General features: G+C 43.7%; 1 protein-coding gene across 2 annotated transcripts in view; it reads left to right on the top strand.

Moving 5' to 3' along the window:
- The first annotated feature begins 1,363 nt into the window (after positions 1–1,363).
- FHIP1A (FHF complex subunit HOOK interacting protein 1A) overlaps positions 1,364–8,989 on the top strand; it is a 231,190-nt gene continuing 223,564 nt past the window's right edge. For both annotated transcript variants that reach the window (XM_064490141.1, XM_031464707.2), the window contains exon 1: positions 1,364–1,710. The gene's annotated coding sequence lies outside the window, so the exon portion shown is untranslated. The remainder of the gene's footprint in view (positions 1,711–8,989) is intronic.

Genomic DNA, 8,989 nt, shown 5'->3' with positions numbered 1-8,989 from the left:
CTCCAAAGGAGAATCTGATGCCGTGCCAGCAGGGTGCCACCACAGTGGGAGAAGCTCCACATCCGCCTTTGCAAGACATGGTGTGGCCCAACCTGCTCAGATTGAGGCTCAGCTCAAGTTTCAGCCACATCAACTGTAGGGTTCTGAATATGCCAAGAGGGCCTCTAACCAAGAATTTGATTCCTCCTCCTGGATTTAAAGTCCAGAAAGCAGACCTCTGTCTTTGCCACCCAAGGACGGAAGGTGTGTGGGAGGCGGAGGAATGGACTGGGGAGGTGGCGATGCCAGCCTGGCAATGGGCACAGTCTCTCGTGAAGGGCAGCTGGCCAACCAGCGGCCGGGCCGTCCAGGGTCCGAGGTCCGGGCTCTGGGAATGATGGTGAGACAGGGCAGTGCCAAAGGCCCTCACCACTCCCGGGGTGGTGCGGAAATTGATCCCGACGTGCTCTCCCATTTTCCACGGAGTCCTGAGTTGGGGAAGCTTCCTTTTCGCCGTAGAATTGTCCGAATTAAAGAGCCCTCATTTTCAGGAGGAAAATCGCTAGTGAACTGCACACATATCCTGACGGACAACTCCGATAACGCTGACTCCCCTTGAAAAACAAACCAGCCGCCCCGCCCCGCTCTCCTCCGGGTCCCAGAACCTGGGCACTTTATTAACATCTACGAGGCCTCGTCTGCCCCTGCCCACTTCGGGGAGTTTGCCAGAAGTGCAAGGCGAACGTTTCCATCACTCAATTCGGCTCTCTGCAGGCTGTAATAACATTTTAGGAAAAAAAGAAACTGTAGTGGGGAAAGGGCGCCGATGGCCGCCGTTAAACCTCTGGGAAGTGAGAAATCTAAAACGTCCCAGTAGGAGTAGATCTAAATCTCAAAGTAGAGTCGTCTGACTTTCTCCACTCAGCAGAACCCAAGAAACGAGCCTTTTAGCCGTACTGTAAGGCTGATTTATTTTCTGCGTGTGTGGTGAGAGGAGTAGGGTGAAGGGGTGCAGTGCCGGCGAAAGGCGAACCCCCAAGGGCGAGGTGTCCTCCATTCCGCAGGGTTTAAGTTTCGGTGGAAACTTTCTCTCAGAGACTCCTCCTCCTTCACCTTGGAAACGGGCGCCGGGGCGGCCTTGCAGCGGAGCCCGCTGCCCCGCCCCCTCGCACCGCGCACCTGGCAGCCGCGCGCCCCGGGGGCAGGGGCGGGGCTGAGGGCGAGGCAGAGGGCGGGGGCAGAGGCGGGGCTGGGGGCGGGACGGCGCTGGTGGGGACAGGGGCGTGGGCCGGGCCGGACGCGCGCTCCCCTGGGCCGGCTGGGCAGGTTGGGCCCCGCCCCGGCTCGGGCCCCGCCCGAGTTCCCGAGGGCGCGGGGTAGGGAGGGAGAGACCGGCGGGAGAGGGACGCCCGGGAGCCGCGCGGCTCAGGTACCCGCTGACGCGCCGTCAGAAAGTTGCGCTCGGACCTTCTCCAGCCTCCTACTTTCTTCCCGGCCCGGCTGTTGAGTTGGAGCTGGGCGGGAAGGAGCCAGGCCGAGACCTGCGAGCGGCCGCCGGCCAGGGCGCGGAGCGGACTGTTGGGACCCGGCGAGGAGCCCGCTGCCCCTTCCTCGAGGTAGCCAGCGCGGGTGGCGGTCCCCAGGACCGCGGCACAAACTTTCTGGATTGTTCCCGGACAGTCCTAGAGAGTCCGGCACCGCGCGGCGAGGAGGAGCCGCGGCCGCTGACAGGTAGGTGGTATGCGGATCTGAGATTTGCGCCTGAGGCATTCTTTTATTTTAGGGGTCAAGGGAGGGGTGAGAGAAGTGTCCCTTCCCTGCATTCTCGGACTGCGCGGGAGGAGCAGGAATTGGGATGGGGGCCCCGCTGGGAGTACCTCAAACAAGATCAGTGTGTCAGGCCGAGGCACGGGCGGGAGGAGGTGGCTCCCAGAGCTGCGGAACCGGGCGTTACTTGGTGACTGATCCCGGGGGAGAGCCAGCTTGTTTTGACGGAGGAGGATGGCACCAGGGCCCTCCACCCCTTTCGTTGGTTCCTGGAGCTAGAGAGCCGGGAACCTACGGGAGGAACAGGCCAAGGAGAAGAGATGTGGGGCTCAGTTTTCCCTCTCAGAACCTCTGTTTTACACAAGAGACAGAGGCAATGCCACTCTGAGGTTTGCAGCACTTTTCTGTTGTGAGGACTTACTTGCGGAGTGCCTCTTGCTCAGTGTCATCGAGTTCTCCAATGAAACTGCGTTCGAGTCGTGGTGGTTGTTACTGATGATGATGATGGGGTGTGTGTGGCCGACTCCAATCTTAACAAAGGTCCCTTGTTAATTCCATTTGTGCTAAGGAGTGGAACTAGCTGCTGTCCTATTTCAAGTCCGGCCAGAGCGAGGTGTCGGTGGCAGCGGTAGCCTTGTTTGCTTGGGACTTTGCGAATCACGTGGGCAAGTCTGATGAATTAGCTCAGCTCTGTCCCACCCACTTGGATCCATCCATTCTTAAAAGACCCGGCTTCCACCAGTCAGCAGATGCTGCAGCGTTAGCCATCCAGGTGTGGGGAATATTCCCTGTGGAAGGAAGGACCCTCAAACAGAGGAGAGACAGCTGTGAGGAGTAACAGTAAACAATGAATACCAGTTGTTGCTTCCCTGTGGATTGAACCCACTCCCTGACTTCTCTGGAAGGGTCCTGCTATCAAATTCATCTCATTAGGAAGTCAGCTGCTCTCTGCTAATAGCCATAGCAGCCCTGATGAAATTATGTAGGTCATTGAAAAATAATTCCTGCATAATCACCTTTATCCTGTTGATTAGTGAGAGAAAAGATTTCCTCTCCTTAATGTACCATGCCTGGTTGGCAGCATCACCTGCCTGACCTCAAGTTCACTTGTACACCTGGCACTGGACAGAATGTTTTCCCTGAAACTGCCCAAACCACAACCGAAGTCTGCATTGGGAGAACTTTAGTGGTCTTCTCTGGACAGAAACTGAGCAGGAGATTCAGTCCATAAATTACTTTAATGCAGCATACTTGTTGGCTTTAGGTAACTTTTCTGATAATTAACGGCTGGTTTCTTATAGTTCCAGTTACTCCCTTTTCACAGAGCTCGTAAGAATTGTGCCTATGCCTGTCTTGAAATAAATTATGTTTGGGGTCCCATTTATCATTTGTCCTGTAGTTTTAGGAACAGGATTAAACTGTGTGGGGCAGGTGGAAACGGCAAGAGAAACTGAGTGTCACTGAACTAGGTTCAGAGAGAGGTTTAGAATGGTCTAATAATCTTGGCCCAACTGCCTAGCTAGCTTCCTTCTTACCTCTAAATAGAGACCCTATGGTTGTATCACTTTTAATGTAGGCCTTTGAAGACCAGAAATGAAAGGGCTGTTTTAGCACAGTGTCAGTAATGCGTTGCTGGACAGTTCTTCGCAATAACTTACCCTGTTTGGTTCAAAACACTTTCTTTGCAAAGTTATTTCTACCGTGATAGGAAGTCAGTAGATTGTGTCTGCAAATCAAAAAGCAGATGTACAAATTATGTAGAAATAGAGAGGTACGTATTAGAAGCAGCAAGGAAGAGTTGCCTGAGGAGTGACTTTTGAAATTATTTCTTGTATTAGTTTAAAAATGAAAACATGATAAGGAAGCTTCCTCTCTCTGCAAATATAAAACAGAATTGCTTTCTCTGATCTTTACTTAGATGCTTGATCTTTATTCTATGTATATTTGTCTCATAGGGCAATGCATAAGCCCTTTGAAAAGCTGGACCCTCAGATTCTGGCCTTGGGTCACAATTTACAGCTATTTCACTCTTATACTCAGCGACTTCCAACTCTTAGTTTTTAAGCCTACGTACGAGAACAGTGCTCAAGAGTGACCAATAACTTCATTTATAGGGATCTCTTAGTGAAGACAATAACAGAAGGTCACATGTTTATAGTGCTTTATGAGCATCAAAGTACTTTCACGGGTACCACATTTGTGCTTTGTGATTTAACCATTTCATAGCTGGTGCTATTATATTCGGATTACACATGAGGAAAGCAGATGAGATTCAGAGAAAATAAGGAACTTTCAGGTGCATACTTTGTTCCTATATATGGTGGACTCAGACCCCAATGCAGGATTTCTGATTTAGAGGCCAGGCTTTTAATTTTTTCTCTTCTGCATTTTGTGAAGTATTTGGTTGTGAAATGGGATCTTATTTCTCATTTATCAAAATGTGTGCTCACTGGGGACAGGACCGTATATAAACATGTACTTATATACATGTATGTATGTGCATGTAATCTTTATATCCTTCCCATTTCAACAGTGTAGCTGCTCCCCTGGAGGTGGGATGGGTGAATAAATGCCCCAGTTGTTGAAGGAACTTTTGGTAGGGTCTAAACTGGAGGGGAGGGAATCAGAAAATAGTAATTCAAGTATGTGATTTACAAATATGGAAGTAATTATAGGAAGAAACATCTAAAAGAGTTGAAGGAGCATCTTTTGGGGAATGGAACTCAAGGGTGAGGAAGAGCTAGGCAGGAGTCTGCTGTTTTTGGCCAGATACCTTTTAACCTTATACCATATATTTGATACTATTTATACATATATTATTATTATGTTTTTAGATATCTTTTGGCAAGGATAAAGATTCATTTTCAAAATTTTAGAGCCGAAAGGGATCACAGAGATTGTTAATTCCCAGTTTTCTCATTTTGGAGGTGAGAAAATTGAGGGATAGGAGTTTGTTTCACCAAGGTTACATGACTGTGGAGACAAACCTCTCCCAGCGCAAGTTCACGCCTTTCCCCAGGCAGGTCAAAATTTCCCCCATGCTTGTGATTCCTCAGTTACCTTTCCAGGCACTTCTGTCTTCTCCTTTATCTGGTTTTTATAATGTTTGAAATGGTTGCAGGACTGTGGAATCAAAAGCAGTAAGTTATCTCTAATTCCTTGAGTTTCCACTATGAAAATGCTTCAAATCGTTTCAGAGTTTGCAGGATCTATACTTCTTTTGGAGATTAATTCTGCAGTATTTTAAAATTAGAATTAGAGACACTTGGCAGTTTGTCTGCAACAATTTTCAGGAATTGACAGTGTTGCTCCGTTGAATATGATACTACTGGAGTTTGGGCTAAACTTTTATCCCTAGAAGCTATTAGTAACGGGAGATGCTAGGGGGCCTTTCCAATATCCATATGTATTGCTTAATTTTGAAGTTCTGAGAATAAGGAAACAACTGTCTTCCAAAGGAGAGGTAGAGGTAGATGATATTTTAGAGCTATAACAGAACAGTTTCTAACACCCTGTTTTCCCTTTTCTTTATACATAAGATTTTCTCCTACTTCCCTTCTAATTATATCACTAACTTAAAATAAAAGTTTATTTTTCTAGATAATGAAAAGATAACTTTCAGGTATAGGATTTAGCATTTTTATATTATTTACTTAATTATGATATGAATCCTATCTTTTCCCTTAGAATAATCATGATATGTAACTTCAAAGCTGAATAAAATTCTTGATTCCATATAGTAATATTTTGAGACACTTTCATCAAAACTGGATAATAATACTTTCCTATGGTAGGAGCAAATTAAACATAGTTGGTTTAGCCTTGAAGAATTTATTTTTACAGAGAGTTATCTGTATATGTAAATAGATAGCTAAGTTTTGGCCAACAGTGGGTTGATTTTTTTGTATTGTACAGGGAATTTTGTCTGTTTCATGTTTTATCTAAAAACCAAAAACAATGTATTTCTAAAAATGAATATAAATTAAAACATATAAAAAAACTTTATTTTTTCTGATTATACACACAAAACATATTCATATTCAACATTTAAATATGTAATGTTGAAAGTTAAAGTGCACTGTAAGCTTGTATTCTAGAGAAACTGCTGTAAATAGGTATATGTTTCTTCTCCCAAATTTCCCTATACTAAAATATATTTGTTATTGTGATTGTAATGACAAGTGGGGTAATATGAAACAACTTTCAACTGGTTTTTATTTTTAACATAGTAACTTAAGAGTGTATGCATGAGCATACATTCAGAGCATTCTGGCAGTATAGTATTGCATCACAGGTTATTTGAACAATTTCCTATTGTTAGAAATTTGGGTTGTTCCTCACTTTTCCACAGTAAGAACAGTGCTTTAGAGAACATCTTTTAAAGTGTATCTTTGTTAAGAAAAAATAAAGTATATCTTTGTACATTTGTGTAAGTGTTTTGTGTAGGAAAGTTTTATGAAAGAGTCAGATATGAAAATGTTAAACTTTTCTAGTTTATACGTTTTCCCTAATAGTGTCCCTAGATTTTAAATTATATTAATAGCTTTTTTCTTTTTGAATGTATCAGACTGAAGGTAGAAATTATTAATATATGACCAGACTCTGAAACAAGAGCCCATGGTAACAAAAGGCACTGAGCTTTTAGGTTAAAGCTCATCTCATTTCTTCACATTTCAGGTTTTTGCTTCTAATGTTTTCCCCAAGAGAAGAAAGTAATTGATAACAGCTATAAAAATACCCTGCAGTTGTTGGAGGAGCTGCTAATTATTTTTTATGGAGCATGGTTTTTAAAAAAATTTTTCTTAAGAACACTATTCTAGGACATGCCATTAAGGAGTTCAGTGAACCCTCTTGGTTTTGCAGAGTGCAGAGTGAGTGTATTTTAGCTCTTCACGTATTTAAGTTTACTTCTGTTGAAATGTTGGTCATGGGTCAGTTTTAAGATCTTCACGCCTGTAGAAAGTCCCAGGAATTGATTTCACTCATCTGTGTGTGGAAAATGTGAAATAAGATACTTTGGCAAAATTTCATGACTCAGGCTCCTTGAAACAGGAACATTTCAGGAATTCCTGTGGCAAAGTTTTTTATTGGCCATCTTAGAGAGTTGATTAATATTTTCGTTGAGGCCAAGCTCTGTTCAAAACCATTCAATTGGATTATGTTTCATTCCTCAAGATGAGTGTCTTCTGTTTTGTTTGTGTTCATGGAACTTGTACTTGGAGTTCATTCCTGATTTTCTTTGTATTACATCAGAATGAGTATAAAAATATACTAATAAGTATAAGTGTCTGTACACACACACACATACACACACAACCTATATGAATAGACACACATGTGTATTTATGCGTAAGTGATATAAGCCATACTTTAAAAATAGAATCATCAGTAGGTCATCTAACTTGACTACTTTGTGCGTCCTCATAATGAAGATGATGTCTTCCCATATTTATTTTATTAGGAAAAATGGTTCTTGATATTTTTCATATGAAAAATTTCTTAATAAAATAAGAATTTCTTAGGAAACAGGGAAACTTCATAGGTTGAATATAGTGCTTGTGTTTTGATTTTTTTGTGTACTGACCTTGCTTTGCTTCAGGAAACACCCAACAACTTGCTGTTTACTTAATGGTGATTGCTGATTTCTTATCAGTTTGATTTAAGTTTGAGCTTTCAGTTTCCTCCTTGTACTTCTCCACTGGGTTACTGTTTAGGACTTTGTGTGTCTGATTCAGAAGGTGGACCCTGCAGTTGCTGTTGATAAATCAGCTTGGAACTTGTGTTTAGGTGTCTGGGGGCTGGTTTTGTTGCCTCCTGCCTTTTGTTCTCTTAAAGTAGCCCTACGTCTTGATCATGTTTTAGGATTAGTTTACCACCTGGGAGTGGTTATTTCTCTACAGTGAATCACAAAATGAGTCGGTTTGATGAGGCTTCCTGACTCAAGCCTGACTGACTCAACCTGCTGTCCATGAGCTTCTGGCAGGGTAGGCATGCCCGGAGCAAACTCTGAGCTTGGCCTCCTTCCCTGCATGGGTAATCTCCACATCTGCATCCTCGTGGCTGTCCTTTGGAATCCTGAGCTTGCTTCTCCATTCCTGATAGTTCGCCATTTGGATTCTGACATCAAAGTAAAATATAGGGAGACAAGAGTAACTCATCTTAATCACCTAGCAGAGAACTTACTTTGGACAGAATCCTAGACATGTTTGTTGTTGATGGTTCACCTCTTACTATCACGTGGGCAATTGTAATATTTGTGACCTTGTTTTTGTTTCTAGTTTTTCCTTCTATAATCCATTTTCACGCCATAATCAGTTTGATTTTCTAAAGTACAGCCTTGCTCATGTCACTGATCATGGTCCTTGTTGCCTGCTGGGTAATGACTCAACTCAAGGTGTGATGGTTAAACTTAGGTGCCAAACTGACTGAGCCACAGGGTGCCCAGAGACTTGGTTAAAGATTATTCTGGGTATGTCTGTGAGGGTGTTTCTGGATGAGATTAATGTTTGAATTGGTACAGTGAAGAAAGCAAACTGCCCTCCCGCCATGGGTGGGCCTTGTTCAACCCGCTGAAAGCCTGAATTGAACAAAAAGGCTGAGTAAGGGAGAATTCGTTCTCTCTGCCTGTCTTTCAGCTAGGATATCCATCTTCTTTGCCTTTGGCCTTAAACTTGGACTTGCACTTGAACTGTATTACCAGCTGTCCTACTTCTCTGGTTTACCGACTACAGATCTTGGGTTTTCTCAGCCTTCATAATCACATAGGCCAATTCCTTGTCATAAATTCTGTCTCTCTGCCTCTGCTTCTGTCTGTCGTCTCTCTATATATACACAATTCCTTTATATTTATATCTCCTATTGACTCTGTTTGTCCAGAGGTCCCTGACTAATACTCAAGACATCTATGCTCTGGTGCCCCGAGCAGGTCTTCTGCTCTGGCTGCCATGCTGACCTGTTCCTCATTCCTTAGCACACCTACCTGTTCCTCTTTCTCCATCTCTGCTGGGACCAGTCCTTCCTCCTTCCAGTTATATCAGTAATGAGAATTCTTCAAAGCCCAGTTCAGAGCCTGTGTCCTCTGTGAAACCTTTCTTGGTTATCTTTTCCTGTAGCAATTTCTTGGCATCCGAATCTCTGTACTGAAATTTTAGGAATTTAGTCATTTGCTGCCTTCTAGTGTTATCTTTTATACATTTGTGTTTCTTCCCAAATGTATTATAAACTCCATTAGAACTCAGACCAC

Source organism: Camelus dromedarius, chromosome 1, assembly GCF_036321535.1.
Source record: "Camelus dromedarius isolate mCamDro1 chromosome 1, mCamDro1.pat, whole genome shotgun sequence".
NCBI classification, from domain to species: domain Eukaryota; kingdom Metazoa; phylum Chordata; class Mammalia; order Artiodactyla; family Camelidae; genus Camelus; species Camelus dromedarius.
Note: the sequence above shows the minus strand (reverse complement) of the source record. Positions and strands in the feature narration are given on the sequence as shown.